Source organism: Cherax quadricarinatus, chromosome 44 (assembly GCF_038502225.1).
Source record: "Cherax quadricarinatus isolate ZL_2023a chromosome 44, ASM3850222v1, whole genome shotgun sequence".
Classification (NCBI taxonomy): Eukaryota; Metazoa; Arthropoda; class Malacostraca; order Decapoda; family Parastacidae; genus Cherax; species Cherax quadricarinatus.
Window position 1 is genome coordinate 28,039,107 of NC_091335.1, and position 18,404 is coordinate 28,057,510.

The window sequence follows — 18,404 nt, forward strand, 5'->3', positions numbered from 1 at the left end:
TAAATTCCTTTCTTATGCCCTAGTAGATATTTCAGCCTATTATTCATCCATTTTGGGTCATTTCTATTTGATCTAATTTCCTTATAAGGGATAAACGTTCTTTGAGCAGCATGTATTGTGTTCAGAAAACTGTCATATTGATAGCTCTCTTCGTTACCCCAGTCAACAGATGATAAGTGTTCTCTAAGCCCATCGTAATCTGCTAAGCGAAAATCTGGGACTGTTACTGAGTTATCCCTACTATCATACTTCCATTCAATTCTACATGTAATTGATTTGTGGTCGCTAGCACCCAGTTCCTCTGAAACTTCTAAATTATTAACAAGGGATTCATTGTTTGCCAGAACTAAGTCAAGCAGGTTATTACCCCTTGTAGGTTCTGTCACAAACTGCTTCAAAAAACAATCCTGAACTACTTCTAAGAAATCGTATGATTCTAAATTCCCAGTCAAGAAATTCCAATCAATATGACAAAAGTTAAAGTCTCCTAGAATTACTACATTATCGTGCCTTGCGGCCCTAACAATTTCCTCCCATAGTAGTCTCCCCTGGTCCCTATCTAAATTTGGGGGACGGTATATCACACCTAAAATTAATTTTTCATGTCCCTCTGAAAATTCTATCCAAACAGACTCTGTATGTGTTACTTCAGACTTAATACCCGTTTTTATGCAACAGTTCAAGCGATCTCGGACATACAATGCCACCCCACCCCCCTTCCCGATACTTCTATCTACTTGGAACAATTTAAAACCCTGAATGTGACATTCTGCAGGCATGTCCCGACTTTTTGAATTAAACCACGTCTCAGTAATGGCAAATACATCTATGTTACCTGCACTAGCAACTAGTCTCAACTCGTCCATCTTATTCCTAGCACTGCGACTATTTGTGTAATAAATATTTAATGACCCTCCTATCTCTTTACCCTTCCTGCTCCTTTCTGTTATTCCACTAAACCTATTACTGTCATTGTCAATTAGTGCCACTGGCTTTCCAATATCCTCCTCATTTTGCCTATTACTAGTTCTCCTAGTACTCATGTTACTACCCTGCGACTTCACAGTTTTCCCGCCAAAACCCATACCACTAACTATTCCTAGTTTAAAGACCTAACAGCTCCCTCCACTGCGTTGGCCAGTGCTCCCACCCCACACCTAGACAAGTGAACCCCATCCCTGGCATACATGTCATTTCTGCCATAGAAGAGGTCCCAGTTGTCAATGAATGTTACCGCATTTTCCTTACAGTATTTGTCCAGCCAGCAATTGACACCAATTGCTCTGGACAACCATTCATTTCCAACTCCTCTCCTTGGCAAAATGCCACATATGACAGGTTTCCCACCCTTCTTCCTAATTATCTCTATTGCTGACCTATACCTGCTAATCAGGTCCTCACTCCTACGTCTGCCAACATCGTTGCCTCATGCACTGAGACAGATAATAGGATTGCTCCCATTACCTCTCATGATGTCATCCAGATGGCTAACAATATCCTTCATCCCAGCCCCAGCTAAGACTTCGGAGATGGTGAAGCTGCCGTTGTTTTGTTTAATTCTATTCGAAACAGCTATCAGTGCTGATTCGAGGCACTTGAGTCTGCGGAAATTAGTTTCTTTGACCACTAATTGGGCGTCTCTGAATTTCATGAGATGATTGGTGGAATTTCGGTGTTGTACACAGGCGTTGTTCAAGTTATCGTTCCTACATGCGTAAATGTGTTCATTGAGGCGGGTGTCGAGGTTTCTTGCTGTTTCACCTACGTAAATCTTGTAATAAAGTTGGTAGAATTACCGACAATATGTAAAGTAAAAGGACACAAGTGCAACTAATGTGACATTTATTGTGGCAACGCTTCGCTCTCCAGGAGCTTTATCAAGCCATTACAAACAATACATGGACACAGAGGGTATAAAAAGGCTCTGAGTGAGGTGCAATACTAGTGAGGTACCATTTCGATGTTCACTAGTGGTGGTAGTAGTAGTAGTAGTAGTAGTAGTAACAAAATTAATACAGGTAAGACACATATGCAACAGTTAGGTATCTTTATTATGAAACGTTTTGTCTACACAGTAGGCTTCTTCAGTCAATGTTAGGTAAGACACATATGCAACAGTTAGGTATCTTTATTTCGAAACGTTTCGCCTACACAGTAGGCTTCTTCAGTCGAGTACAGAAAGGTTGATAGAAGCAGAAGATACTTGAAGACGATGTAATCAGTCCATCACCCTTAAAGTTTTGAGGTGGTCAGTCCCTCAGTCTGGAGAAGAGCATTGTTCCGTTGTCTGAAACAATATGAAGTTGAAGTGACAGAATGGGGCCTTTATATAGTGCCAGGAGGTGAGACGTAGGTTGCTTTGGGAGGGCAGGTCCTTCTCAAACCCAGCCGTTCCCAAAGCAACCTACGTCTCACCTCCTGGCACTATATAAAGGCCCCATTCTGTCACTTCAACTTCATATTGTTTCAGACAACGGAACAATGCTCTTCTCCAGACTGAGGGACTGACCACCTCAAAACTTTAAGGGTGATGGACTGATTACATCGTCTTCAAGTATCTTCTGCTTCTATCAACCTTTCTGTACTCGACTGAAGAAGCCTACTGTGTAGGCGAAACGTTTCGAAATAAAGATACCTAACTGTTGCATATGTGTCTTACCTAACAATCTGTCGGTATTTCATACCATTTCAATGTTCATTCTTCAGTCAAGTACAGAAAAGTTGATAGAAGCAGAAGATACTTGAAGACGATGTAATCAGTCCATCACCCTTAAAGTTTTGAGGTGGTCAGTCCCTCAGTCTGGAGAAGAGCATTGTTCCATACTATGAAACATATTGTTCCATAGTATGAAACATATTGTTTCATACTATGGAACAATGCTCTTCTCCAGACTGAGGGACTGACCACCTCAAAACTTTAAGGGTGATGGACTGATTACATCGTCTTCAAGTATCTTCTGCTTCTATCAACTTTTCTGTACTTGACTGAAGAAGCCTACTGTGTAGGCGAAACGTTTCATAATAAAGATACCTAACTGTTGCATATGTGTCTTACCTAACAACCTGTCGGTATTTTATACCATTTTAATGTTCAAAATTAATACAATATGGAAGAGCAATTAATTCGTACATGAGTAAAAGTATATAAAAGCTATTACTTGGGTAACATAAAAATAGGTTGGACAAATATAGACTGGAAAGAGGCAGGTTTTTTTCAGTGTTCACTCTCTGTAATGTGCTTTGTGTAGTATAACAGGAGAGACTACGTGATGGCAGGGTTTACTGTTTTCAGGAGGATTCTTGCTAAGACTTCGGAGATGGTGAAGCTGCCGTTGTTTTGTTTAATTGTATTCGAAACAGCGATCAGTGCTGATTCAAGGCACTTGCGTCTGTGTTCATTGAGGCGGGTGTCGAGGTTTCTTGCTGTTTCACCTACGTAGATCTTGTCACAGCCTCCACAGGGTATAGTGTAAACTTCTGCATTGACTGGTTCGTGGTGCTTGGGTTTTGTCCTGGTTAGATCCTTTATTGAAGTGGTAGAAGCGATGGCGACTCTGGTGTTAGTTTGTGAAAGTACTTTTGAGACGTTTAGTGCAACCTGGCTGTTGTGAAGAATTATAACTTTGTTGGGAGCGGTGTTGATGCGTGGAGAATTGATGATCTGAAGAGCTCTTTTCTTGCAGTCTTTGATGAAAAAAGAAGGAAATTGTAACTCAGTGAATGTTTGGTGAATGTAAGTGCATTCCTCGTCAAGAAACTCAGGACTACAAATTCGGTATGCTCTTAGGAAAAACCCGATGATGATGCCTCTTTTGGTCTTGGTATCTTGACTGGAATAGAAGTGTGTGAGATCATTTTTATTGGTGGGTTTCCGATAAACTTGAAATCTTAGGTTGTTGTCTACTTTGTGAATGAGGACGTCGAGGAAAGGTAGCTTGTCATTGGACTCTTCTTCTAGTGTAAACTGAATCGCTGGTTCAACTGCGTTGAGCCTTGCCTGAAGATGCCGTACATAAAAACGTTTTGGAGTTATTACGAGGACATCGTCCACGTAACGTAACCAAGTGACGCTTGAAGGGATGATGTTGGCGAAGTGTTCGGACTCTAGGTGTTCCATGTATAAGTTGGCTAGGACGGCACTTATTGGGGATCCCATTCCCATGCCGTAGGTTTGTTTGTAGAGCTTGTTATTGAAAGAAAAACAGTTGAAATTAACACAGAGTTCAATCAAGTCAACAAAATCTCCGGGAGGTAAAGGAAGATTAAGGTCCTGGTTGACTTTACGTCGTAGAACCTCGATGGCTTTTTTGGTAGGTACTTTTGTGAAGAGGGAAGTCACATCCAAACTGCTTAGTTTCTTGTTACGGATGGAGAGGTTACGGATGCGGTTGAGAAGGTCGCCTGAGTGTTTAAGATGAGCGGGGCTGATGGTCCCCAGTAGGAAGGAAAGATGTTTGGCAAGAACACCGGCTAGTTTGTGTGGAGCACTGCCTATTCCTGACGTGATTGGTCTGAGAGGAATATTGTGTTTATGGGTCTTGGGTAAACCATACATGTGTGCTGGTTTAGGGTTGCTTGGTAACAAGTACAGAAGTTTCTTCCCTTCTCTAGTGCGTTTGAGTATTTGTCTGGTTTTGTATAGAAAGTCTTTGGTGAGCGTCTCCCACTGTTGAGTGCTGATGGGTTCGTATGTAGATTGATCATTCAAAAGGTCCATCATTTTAGTGTTGTAGTCACTGGTGTTGAGTATGACGACTCCACCTCCTTTGTCAGCGGTGGTGACGATAATGTTGGGGTCGTTGGCGAGGTCCTTAAGGGCAGTGGTGTATCTACTAGGAAGATTAGAAGAAGAAGGTTCACATAAAGCTGCAGTGAGAAGGCCCTGTATATAACCCTTCTGGAAGTTGCTGTCACACTGTCTATGGTTCCTGGTAACAAGATTGAGTTGATAGTTAGGTTTGCGTATGTTGGTGGTAAATTTGAGTCCCAGACTCAGTGCTTGTTTCTCGTAGTCGGTTAAGGTGCGTGAAGATAAGTTGTTTATCAGGGATTCGCGTCCCATTTCCTTCCATCGACTGTTAGTGCAGAGGTACTGAAGTTTGCGATTGAGTTTGATCTTCTGTTGGAGGTTAGCTGTGGTGACTGTGCTGAGAATATGCTCAGCAGTGTGTTGGTCAATCTGAAGATTGGCCCTCATATTCCTTGCAGTTTCAAAGGTTTCCTTAGCGATGTTAGAAAGTTCTTCGGCACATTCAGTTAAGTAAGCTTGGGTAGCTGGAGAGAAGGGGTGCTTGGAGTTGGAGAGTTGTGCAGGAGTAGACTTAGGGATCACCTTCTCTGCCAGGCAATCTTGTAGGAAGTTGAGTCTGTTGCGATAGCTCTGAGCACGAAGAGCACCTATTTTTATGTTACCCAAGTAATAGCTTTTATATACTTTTACTCATGTACGAATTAATTGCTCTTCCATATTGTATTATTTTTGTTACTACTACTACTACTACTACTACTACTACTACCACCACTAGTGAACATCGAAATGGTACCTCACTAGTATTGCACCTCACTCAGAGCCTTTATATACCCTCTGTGTCCATGTATTGTTTGTAATGGCTTGATAAAGCTCCTGGAGAGCGAAACGTTGCCACAATAAATGTCACATTAGTTGCACTTGTGTCCTTTTACTTTACGTAAATCTTGTCACAGCCTCTACAGGGTATAGTGTAAACTCCTGCATTGACTGGTTCGTGGTGCTTGGATTTTGTCCTGGTTAGAAGATCCTTTATTAAAGTGCTAGAAGCGATGGCGACTCTGGTGTTAGCTTGTGAAAGTACTTTTGAGACGTTCAGTGCAACCTGCCTGTTGGGAAGAACTATAACTCTGTTTTGAGTGGTGTTGGTGCGTGGAGAATTGATGATCTGAAGAGCTCTTTTCTTGCAGTCTTTGATGAAAAAAGAAGGAAAATGTAAATCAGTGAATGTTTGGTGAATGTATGTACATTCCTCGTCAAGAAACTCAGGACTACAAATTCGGTATGCTCTTAGGAAAAACCCGATGATGATGCCTCTTTTGGTCTTGGTATCTTGACTGGAATAGAAGTGTGTGAGATCATTTTTGTAAAGTAAAAGGACACAAGTGCAACTAATGTGACATTTATTGTGGCAACGTTTCGCTCTCCAGGAGCTTTATCAAGCCATTACAAACAATACATGGACACAGAGGGTATATAAAGGCTCAGAGTGAGGTGAATACTAGTGAGGTACCATTTCGATGTTCACTAGTGGTAGTAGTAGTAGTAGTAGTAGTAGTGAGTGGTAGTGACAAAAGTAATACAATATGGTAGAGCAATTAATTCGTACATGAGTAAAAGGATATAAAAGCTATTACTTGGGTAACATAAAAATAGGTTGGACAAATATAAACTGGAATGAGGCAGCTTGTTTCAGTGTTCACTCTCTGTGCTTTGTGTAGTATAACAGGAGAGACTATGTGATGGCAGGGTTTACTGTTTTCAGGAGGATTCTTGCTAAGACTTCGGAGATGGTGAAGCTGCCGTTGTTTTGTTTAATTGTATTCGAAACAGCGATCAGTGCTGATTCAAGGCACTTGCGTGTGCGGAAATTAGTTTCTTTTATCACTAATTGGGCATCTCTGAATTTCATAAGATGATTGGTGGAATTTCGGTGTTGTACACAGGAGATCATTTTTATTGGTGGGTTTCCGATAAACTTGAAATCTTAGGTTGTTGTCTACTTTGTGAATGAGGACGTCGAGGAAAGGTAGCTTGTCATTGGACTCTTCTTCTAGTGTAAACTGGATCGCCGGTTCAACTGCGTTGAGCCTTGCCTGAAGATTCCGTACATCAAAACGTTTGGGAGTTATTACGAGGACGTCGTCCACGTAACGTAACCAAGTGACGCTTGAAGGGATGATGTTGGCGAAGTGTTCGGACTCTAGGCGTTCCATGTATAAGTTGGCTAGGACGGCACTGATGAGGGGGGGACCTGTACTTAACTCTGTGGTAGGAAGACTCGTATTACGGCAATCCATTGATACACACTCAGTTCACGGAGTTCACTACCTTATCACAAGATAAGCACATGGCTTCTGCCGAAAAGAAGAGGCCACGATGCTCCATGAACACGACGGAGGACTCAGATTTGGAAATGTGGGGCGAAATTCTAGCGAAGAAGTTGCGAGAGGAAGAGGAAGATCCTGCTCACATTACGGGGACCACAGAACCCACTATGGCGTTGTTTCATACCTGGAATCACGACACAACCTGAAGTTCAAGATATGGTTCAACTTGAGGGGAGAACCAATATTGACTCCTCTCAACAAGGAAATGTATACCACCTTGAAGGGAGTCATGGAGACAGATCGCTCATTCACCCTGGAGGAACTGGACTCTCGGCAGAAGATCACCAAGGGTGTAGTGATGCGATACCCGCTGATGATGCCCATCGAGGCAGTAGCAGCTTACCCCAGTGTGGTGTCAGCTCATCGTTTCAAGGCAAAGACAGCAGGCAACGCACCAACCCGACAGGTCCTCATTCAGCATGTAGGACCACTGCTGGACCTCGGTTCTTGGGGCAGGTACAATGTCAGGACCTTCACAGCAGAGCCAGTTCGCTGTTTCAAGTGTCAGCGTTATGGAGACCTGGGTGCACTCTGTCCGAACAGAGTAATCTGCGGTGTCTGCAGCCAGCACCACCCTACCGAGGAATGCATCACCAAGCTGAAAAATGCATCGCCACCCACTCCACAATGCCCGAACTGCAGGCAGAAACACCATGCCTGGAATCCTCGATGCCCCGAGAGGCTCGCCAGAATTCAAGAAGTCTGGAAGACGCCAAAAACTCGGCAACAGGCTACGACGGATCATCACTCTCAGCAAACGATGGGTGCAGAGAAACCTGCCATACCGCAGATCTCTCAGCAGCTAACCCAAGTCAATGCCCATGAATTCCCAACCCTTGAAGCCTCAACCAGGCGTCAAGGTCAAGAACCTCCTGCACCCCTACCTCAACGAAGAAACAGAAACAAGAGGAACAGGAGGCGTCAACAGGGTGCATCTGGTCAATGCGATCAGCAGGTGGCACTAAACGAGCCCCCACCGGCCATAGCACGACAACGCAGGCACTCCTTACCGGCACAGGCGCTTTGCAGACTCAACTGGCACCTCACCAGCAGATCCCGACTACCCAACCTGGTATAGAGCAACAGACCACGGTGCATACAATAAAGAAATCCAACCCTCAGCAGTCCCTACAGACCACAGCAGCCCAGATAATATCCACTGTTTCGGACCCATCTCCAAAGCAGGCCCTCACCAGGGAGGATCTCGTAGCACTCATCAAGGTGTTCACGGATCTTATTTGCAACACAATCAACTCCACGGAACAACAGAGCACATTCCGGCAGATGGTCAGTACGCTCCTGAGAGCGTGCTTTCTGACCGAAGAGGAGACAGTGGATGCCATGAATTTGCAGGTTCTCAGAGCGGGCAGGACTCAGTCTCCAGCTCAGGAAACAACAGCGATGGAATAACCTCGGTACCAAATCACACCCTCAAGGTCCTATAATGTAACATTCAGGGCCTGAGGGGCAAACAGCACCTCTTGCTGGAGGCAGTAATTCGGGATCGGGTTGACATCGTCTTGCTACAAGAAACTCTGACTGTCCCGACTATGTGCCCAAGACTACCCGGTTTTGCTGGGTGACCTGTACTTAACTCAGTGGTGACCTGTACTTAACTCAGTGGTGACCTGTACTTAACTCAGTGGTGACCTGTACTTAACTCTGTGAAGAAGTGTCTTGTGTGCTCCCGTGGACTGAACCAAGATGCCCTCCATCGAGCAACTTTACCAGCAACTTAAGGAAGAACTGAGGGCAGCGAAGATGGAGATACGGCGATTGACCGAGGAAAACAAGAGGATTCGTAGTATTCCTCCTGTTTCGAGTCCTCAAGTCAAGAAGGGATCATGGTCAGTGGCTGGACAGCAGGGAACGACGAAGTTGACGATCAAGAAGACGAATGGAAAGCCAGAAACGATGAAGAAGAAAGAGACTGCTGTGGAAACTCCTGTGGAAACCTCCAACGCATTCTCGGTGCTACCCGACGAATGTGAGTCGACTACTGGGATCGTCACGACGATCGACAACAAGGAAGGTAAGAATATTGTTGTTGTTGGGGATAGCCAGGTTAGATACATGGATAGGGCATTCTGCTTGTAGGACAGGAGTAGGAGACAAAGGGTATGCTTTCCTGGGGCTGGGATGGAGGACATTGTTAGCCGGCTTGACAACATCATGAACGGTAATGGGATCAATCCTATTATTTGCCTCAGTGCTGGAGGCAATGATGTAGGCAAGCGTAGAAGTGAGGATTTAGTTAGAAAGTTCAGGACAGCTATAGACATAATTAGGAAGAAGGGGGGGGCGCCCTGTTATACGTGGGATTTTGCCAAGAAGAGGTGTTGGTAATGAATGGTTGTCCAGAGCAATTGGTATTAATTGTTGGCTGGATAAACACTGTAAGGATAATGCAGTACCATTCATTGACAACTGGGACAACTTCTATGGCCGAAATGACACGTATTCCAGGGATGGGGTTCACTTATGCAGGGCAGGTGTGGGTTTTTTTGCTAACTCAGTTGAGGGGATTGTTAGGACTTTAAACTAGGATTTGTTAGAGGTATGGGTTTAGAAATGATAAATAATGAGTATGGATATATTGACTTATGCTCTGATATTAAGAATCTTAATAGTAACTGTCATGGAGTAACTCTGGGTAATGATAATTTCAGAAATTGTGTAAAAACAAAGATGAATAGAAAAAATGTGCAGAAGAAAAAACATATGATGGTATTTTATGCTAACAGTCGAAGTGCAAGAAATAAAATTAATGAACTACGTTTGGTAGCATGTGCTGGGAACTTTGATATCATTGCATTAACTGAAACGTGGTATGATTTAAAGAGTCGGGATATGACTGCTGAGTGTAATATTCAGGGATTTAAGTTATTCAATGTGGATAGATGTAATGGGAAGGGGGGAGGAGTTGCATTGTATGTTCGAGAAAATATTAATTGTTGCATAAAAAAAGGTATAAAAATAGATGGAGCAGTAACAGAGTCTGTTTGGGTAGAGTTCGTGGAGGGTCAAGAAAAACTAATTCTAGGTGTAATATAACGACCTCCAGGCTTGGATCACGATAGAGGGAGACTTCTTTGGGAGGAAATTGTTAGGGCTTCTGGACACAGTAACATAGTCATAGTAGGGGACTTTAACTTTAGTCAAATTGACTGGAATTCTTTGACAGGTAATCTAGAATCCAGTGACTTTATGGAAACAGTTCAGGACTGTTTTCTGAAACAGAGTGTAACTGAGCCTACCAGGGGTAATAATTTGCTAGACCTAGTCTTGTCAAATAAGGAAACACTCGTGAATTATCTGGAGATCACTGAAGAGCTTGGCGCAAGTGATCACAAATCCATCACTTTTAGCATTAATTGGGAATGCAAGAATAATGATAATACAGTAAAAATCCCTGATTTTCGTTCTGCCGATTATAATGGACTTAGGGAACATCTGTCTAATCTTGATTGGGGTTATCTAGCTAATGATTTTATTGACGATAATCATACTTATGAATATGAAGGGATCTGCTTTTATGATTGTTTTCTTAATAATGTACACAGTGCCCAGAGTATATACATTCCCCAGAGAGAAATTAGGTCTAATAATAACGATCCCAAATGGGTTAACAGGAGGCTAAAGCATCTATTAGGGGAGAAAAGGGGAATTTATAGGCGCATCAGAAGAGGAGAGGTTAACCTTACTGACCAATATGTACAGCTTAAAAGAGAAGTAAAAAAGGCGATTAGAAAGGCTAAGCGTGACTATGAAATTCGAGTTGCTAATGAATCAAAGACTAATCCAAAGGGGTTCTTTCAAGTGTATAGGACGAAGGTGAAGGAAAAAGTAGGACCTCTGAAAACTGGGAATGGACAGCTGACGGATAATGAACTGGAAATGTGTTCCTTATTTAATGACTATTTTTTATCAGTTTTTACACAGGAAGATGTAAATGAGATTCCAGTAATTAATAATTATTTAGTTCCTGATGAATTTAAGTTAACTAATATTACTGTCACGAGGGACATGGTTATTAAACAGATAGACAAGCTGAAGCAAAATAAGTCCCTGGGACCCGATGAGCTGTTTTCCAGGGTACTTAAGGAATGCAAGATAGAGCTTAGTCAGCCATTAACAAGTGTATTCAATGCGTCCATCCTTACCGGTGTTGTGCCAGAGTTGTGGAAGATGGCTAATGTGGCTCCTATATTCAAATCAGGGCATAAGTCCACTCCTTCAAATTACCGTCCAATAAGCCTGACATCTATAGTGGGCAAGTTATTAGAATCAATTATAGCTGACATTATCAGAAGTCACCTTGAAGAGCATAACTTGATAAATGAATCTCAGCATGGATTCACGAGAGGTCGTTCCTGCCTGACAAACTTACTGACGTTCTTCAATAGAACATTTGAGGCAGTTGACAGTTGACACTTTTACTCTCACCACGACACCAAAACCAAACGTGGTGTAATTATAGGCTTCTTCCTGCGTGCACTCAGAATCTGCAGCAATGAGTTCCTTGAAGAAGAATGCACGATAATTGAACAAGTATTTTCTAAACTCCACTATCCTCGTCTCTTCATCAGAGACTGCAGACGACGGGCATTAAACATCTTCAACACACCCAGAGAAGACACTGCCGAGAAGAGATATATAGTCCTCCCCACCAACTCCATTGCCAAACACGTTTCCAACATCTTTTCCAATACCTCATTTCAAGTATCTACCTCCACAACCACGACCATCAAGGACATTACCAGTGATAGACAGGACAAGCTTCAACCCTTTGCAGGGACATACATGTTGTTAGGTAAGACACATATGCAACAGTTAGGTATCTTTATTTCGGAACATTTCGCCTACACAGTAGGCTTCTTCAGTCGAGTACAGAAAAGTTGATAGAAGCAGAAGATACTTGAAGTCGATGTAATCAGTCCATCACCCTTAAAGTTTTGAGGTGGTCAGTCCCTCAGTCTGGAGAAGAGCATTGTTCCATAGTATGAAACAATATGGAGATGAAGTGACAGGATGGAGCCTTATATAGCGCCAAGAGGTGAGACGTAGGTCACTAGAAGAGGTAAGAACTCAGATGTTGGGAGGTCAGGTCCCTCTCAAATCCAGCCGTTCTCACTAGTAGAGGTTGTCGAAGTTGATTCTAGGTCTGTACCAAGATACCCTTGTTCAATCTGTCAGACACTGCAACACAAGGGTATCTTGGTACAGACCTACAATCAACTTCGACAACCTCTACTAGTGAGAACGGCTGGATTTGAGAGGGACTTGCTCATCGGAGCTTGTTTCTTGGGTGGCATTGAAAATTGGGTTCGTCAAATGTTTGTTAGTGGGATGAATTGTAAAGGACCTGCCTAGTATGGGCCAACAGACCTGCTGCAGTGTTCCAACTTTCTTATGTTCTTATGTTCTTATGTTCTAACGAATTTATGTCCATTCTGTAATATGGAGACCAGAATTGAACTGCATAATCTAGGTGAGGCCTTACTAATGATGTATAAAGCTGCAGTATGACCTCTGGACTTCTGTTGCTTACACTTCTTGATATAAATCCCAGTAATCTATTTGCCTTATTACGTACGCTTAGGCATTGCTGTCTTGGTTTAAGGTTGCTGCTTACCATAACCCCCAAGTCCTTTTCGCAATCTGTATGGCTAGGTTCTACATTATTTAACTTATAAGTGCTAGGGTTATGGACACTCCCGAGCTTCAGAACCTTGCATTTATCTACATTGAGCTGCATCTGCCACTTTTCTGACCAAGAGTAGAGTTTGTCTAAATCCTCCTGAAGTTCCCTAACATCTACGTTTGAATCAATTATCCTACCTATCTTCGTGTCATCGGCGAATTTGCTCATATCACTAGTAATTCCTTCATCAAGATCATTGATATATATTATAAACAACAACGGGCCCAAGACTGATCCCTGTGGAACGCCACTTGTTACTGATCCCCACTCGGATTTAACTCCATTTATGGACACTCTCTGCATCCTGTCTGTGAGCCATGATTCGATCCACGAGAGCACTCTTCCCCCAATGCCATGAGCTGCTACTTTCTTCAACAGTCTTTGGTGCGGAACTCTATCAAATGCCTTGCTAAAATCTAAGTAAATAATATCAAATTCTTTATCGTGGTCAACAGCCTCAAAAGCTTTACTGAAGAAAGTTCATAAATTAGTTAGACAAGACCGGCCTCTTGTGAATCCATGCTGAGTATCATTAATCAAGCTATGCTTATCGAGATGGCTTCTTATAATTTGAGCTATAATTGACTCTAGTAATTTGCCTACAATTGAGGTCAGGCTTATTGGGCGGTAATTTGACGGTAACGACTTGTCCCCTGTTTTAAAAATAGGAATTACATTAGCCATCTTCCACATAGACACTACACCTGTTTGAAGAGATAAATTAAAAATATTAGTTAATGGTTCACAGACTTCCGTTTTGCATTCCTTTAGAACCCTTGAAAAAACCTCATCAGGACCCGGTGACTTATTTTGCTTCAGTTGGCCTATCTGCTTCACAACCATTTCACTAGTGACTGTGATGTTACATAATTTATCTTCTTCTGGCCCACTATAAAAATTAATTACCGGAATATTATTAGTGTCTTCCTGTGTAAAAACCGAGAGAAAATAATTATTTAAAATCGAGCACATTTCATTCTCTTTGTCAGTAAGATGCCCATAGTAATTTTTAAGGGGACCTATCTTATCTCTGACTTTTGTTCTATATACCTGGAAAAAACTTTTTGGGTTAGTTTTAGAATCCCTAGCAACTTTAATTTCATAGTCCCTTTTAGCTTTTCTTATCCCCTTTTTAATGTCCCTCTTAATGTCAATATACTGATTCATAAGATGACCCTCGCCTCTTTTGATACGCCTATAAATTCCTTTCATATGCCCTAGTAGATATTTCAGCCTATTATTCATCCATTTTGGGTCATTTCTATTTGATCTAATTTCTTTATAAGGGATAAACGTGGCCCGGTGGCCTGGTGGCTAAAGCTCCCGCTTCACACACGGAGGGCCCGGGTTCGATTCCCGGCGGGTGGAAACATTTCGACACGTTTCCTTGCACCTGTTGTCCTGTTCACCTAGCAGCAAATAGGTACCTGGGTGTTAGTCGACTGGTGTGGGTCGCATCCTGGGGGACAAGATTAAGGACCCAATGGAAATAAGTTAGACAGTCCTCGATGACGCACTGACTTTCTTGGGTTATCCTGGGTGGCTAACCCTCCAGGGTTAAAAATCCGAACGAAATCCTATCTTATCTTTGAGCAGCATGTATTGTGTTCAGAAAACTGTCATATTGATAGCTCTTTTCGTTACCCCAGTCAACAGATCATAAGTGCTCTCTAAGCCCATCGTAATCTGCTAAGCGAAAATCTGGGACTGTTACTGAGTTATCCCTACTATCATACTTCCATTCAATTCTAAATGTAATTGATTTGTGGTCGCTAGCACCCAGTTCCTCTGAAACTTCTAAATTATTAACAAGGGATTCATTGTTTGCCAGAACTAAGTCAAGCAGGTTATTACCCCTTGTAGGTTCTGTCACAAACTGCTTCAAAAAACAATCCTGAACTACTTCTAAGAAGTCGTATGATTCTAAATTCCCAGTCAAGAAATTCCAATCAATATGACTAAAGTTAAAGTCTCCTAGAATTACTACATTATCGTGCCTTGTGGCCCTAACAATTTCCTCCCATAGTAGTCTCCCCTGGTCCCTATCTAAATTTGGGGGACGGTATATCACACCTAAAGTTAATTTTTCATGCCCCTCTGAAAATTCTATCCAAACAGACTCTGTATGTGTTACTTCAGACTTAATACCCGTTTTTATGCAACAGTTCAAACGATCTCGGACATACAATGCCACCCCACCCCCCTTCCCGATACTTCTATTTACTTGGAACAATTTAAAACCCTGAATGTGACATTCTGCAGGCATGTCCCGACTTTTTGAATTAAACCACGTCTCAGTAATGAAAAATACATCTATGTTACCTGCACTAGCAAATGTGCTCGATTTTAAATAATTATTTTCTCTCGGTTTTTACACAGGAAGACACTAATAATATTCCGGTAATTAATTTTATAGTGGGCCAGAAGAAGATAAATTATGTAACATCACAGTCACTAGTGAAATGGTTGTGAAGCAGATAGACCGACTGAAGCAAAATAAGTCACCGGGTCCTGATGAGGTTTTTTCAAGGGTTCTAAAGGAATGCAAAATGGAAGTCTGTGAACCATTAACTAATATTTTTAATTTATCTCTTCAAACAGGTGTAGTGTCTGATATGTGGAAGATGGCTAATGTAATTCCTATTTTTAAAACAGGGGACAAGTCGTTACCGTCAAATTACCGCCCAATAAGCCTGACCTCAATTGTAGACAAATTACTAGAGTCAATTATAGCTCAAATTATAAGAAGCCATCTCTACAAGCATAGCTTGATTAATGATACTCAGCATGGATTCACAAGAGGCCGGTCTTGTGTAACTAATTTATTAACTTTCTTCATAAAGCTTTTGAGGCTGTTGACCACGATAAAGAATTTGATATTATTTACTAAGATTTTAGCAAGGCATTTGATAGAGTTTCGCACCAAAGACTGTTGAAGAAAGTAGCAGCTCATGGCATTGGGGGAAGGGTGCTCTCGTGGATCGAATCATGGCTCACAGACAGGAAGCAGTGTCCATAAATGGGGTTAAATCCGAGTGGGGATCAGTAACAAGAGGCGTTCCACAGGGATCAGTCTTGGGCCCGTTGTTATTTATAATATATATCAATGATCTTGATGAAGGAATTACTAGTGATATGAGCAAATTCGCCGATGACACGAAGATAGGTAGGATAATTGATTCAAACGTAGATGTTAGGGAACTTCAGGAGGATTTAGACAAACTCTACTCTTGGTCAGAAAAGTGGCAGATGCAGTTCAATGTAGATAAATGCAAGGTTCTGAAGCTCAGGAGTGTCCATAACCCTAGCACTTATAAGTTAAATAATGTAGAACTTAGCCATACAGATTGCGAAAAGGACTTGGGGGTTATGGTAAGCAGCAACCTTAAACCAAGACAGCAATGAACATTAAAATGGTATAAAATACCGACAGATTGTTAGGTAAGACACATATGCAACAGTTAGGTATCTTTATTTCGAAACGTTTCGCCTACACAGTAGGCTTCTTCAGTCGAGTACAGAAAAGTTGATAGAAGCAGAAGATACTTGAAGACGATGTAATCAGTCCATCATCCTTAAAGTTTTGAGGTGGTCAGTCCCTCAGTCTGGAGAAGAGCATTGTTCCAAAGTTTGAAACAATATAGAGTTGAAGTGACAGGATGGAGCCTTATATAGCGCCAGGAGGTGAGACGTAGGTCACTAGAAGAGGTAAGAACTCAGATGTTGGGAGGTCAGGTCCCTCTTAAATCCTGCCGTTCTCACTAGTGGAGGTTGTAGAAGTTGATTGCAGGTCTGTACCAAGATACCCTTGTGTTGCAGTGTCTGGCGCTATATAAGGCTCCATCCTGTCACTTCAACTTCCTGTTTTACAGACAGGAAGACTCGTATTACGACAATCCATTGACACACTCTCAGTTCACGGAGTTCACTACCTTTTCACAAGATAGGCACATGGCTTCTGCCGAAAAGAAAAGGTCACGATGCTCCATGAACACGACGGAGGACTCCGATTTGGAAATGTGGGGCGAAATTCTAGCGAAGAAATTGCGAGAGGAAGAGGAAGATCCTGCTCGCATTGTAGCAGATCTGACAGTCCCAACCACGGAGCCAGCGACAATAGAAACAGGTGCGGAAATAAACACCCCACCCCCCGAAAACCAAGAGGGATGGAACACTGTGGACAACAAGAAGAAGCACCGTCCGTCCAAGGAGCAGGCAAACCAGCTCAACCGACCTGGCAAATTCAAGGTGAAGTCTTATGGGGACCACAGAACCCACTATGGGGTTGTTTCATACCTGGAATCACGACACAACCTGAAGTTCAAGATATGGTTCAACTTGAGGGGAGAACCAATATTGACTCCTCTCAACAAGGAAATGTATACCACCTTGAAGAGAGTCATGGAGACAGATCGCTCATTCACCCTGGAGGAACTGGACTCTCGGCAGAAGATCACCAAGGGTGTAGTGATGCGATACCCGCTGATTATGCCCATCGAGGCAGTAGCAGCTCACCCCAGTGTGGTGTCAGCTCAACGTCTCAAGGCAAAGACGGCAGGCAACGCACCAACCCGACAGGTTCTCATTCAGCATGTAGGACCACTGCCATCCCAGCTGGACCTCGGTTCTTGGGGCAGGTACGATGTCAGGACCTTCACGGCAGAACCAGTTCGCTGTTTCAAGTGTCAGCGTTATGGACACCTGGGTGCACTCTGTCCGAACAGAGTAATCTGCGGTGTCTGCAGCCAGCACCACCCTACCGAGGAATGCATCACCAAGCTGAAAAATGCATCGCCACCCACTCCACAATGCCCGAACTGCAGGCAGAAACACCATGCCTGGAATCCTCGATGCCCCGAGAGGCTCGCCAGAATTCAAGAAGTCTGGAAGACGCCAAAAACTCGGCAACAGGCTATGACGGATCATCAAACGATGGATGCAGAGAACCCTGCCATACCGCAGATCTCTCAGCAGCTAAACCAAGTCAATGCCCAGGAATTTCCAACCCTAGAAGCCTCAACCAGGCGTCAAGGTCAAGAACCTCCTGCACCCCTACCTCAACGAAGAAACAGAAACAAGAGGAACAGGAGGCGTCAACAGGGTGCATCGGGTCAATGCGATCAGCAGGCTGCACTAAACGAGCCCCCACCGGCCATAGCACGACAACGCAGGCACTCCTTAACCGGCACAGGCGCTTTGCAGACTCAACTGGAACCTCACCAACAGATCCCGGCTACTCAGCCTGGTATACAGCAACAGACCACGGTGCATACAATAAAGAAATCCAACCCTCAGCAGTCCCTACAGACCACAGCAGCCCAGATAATATGCACTGTTTCGGACCCATCTCCAAAGCAGGCCCTCACCAGGGAGGATCTCGTAGCACTCATCAAGGTGTTCACGGATCTTATTTGCAATACAATTAATTCCACGGAACAACAGAGCGCATTCCGGCAGATGGTCAGTACTCTCCTGAGAGTGTGCTTTCTGACCGAAGAGGAGACAGTGGATGCCATGAATTTGCAGGTTCTCAGAGCGGGCAGGACTCAGTCTCCAGCTCAGG

At 43.1% G+C, this 18,404-nt stretch overlaps 1 protein-coding gene across 1 annotated transcript in view; it reads right to left on the reverse strand.

Annotated features, from left to right (window-relative positions):
* LOC128697396 (uncharacterized) overlaps positions 1 to 18,404 on the reverse strand; it is a 137,922-nt gene that overhangs the window by 48,144 nt on the left and 71,374 nt on the right. The window lies entirely within an intron of this gene.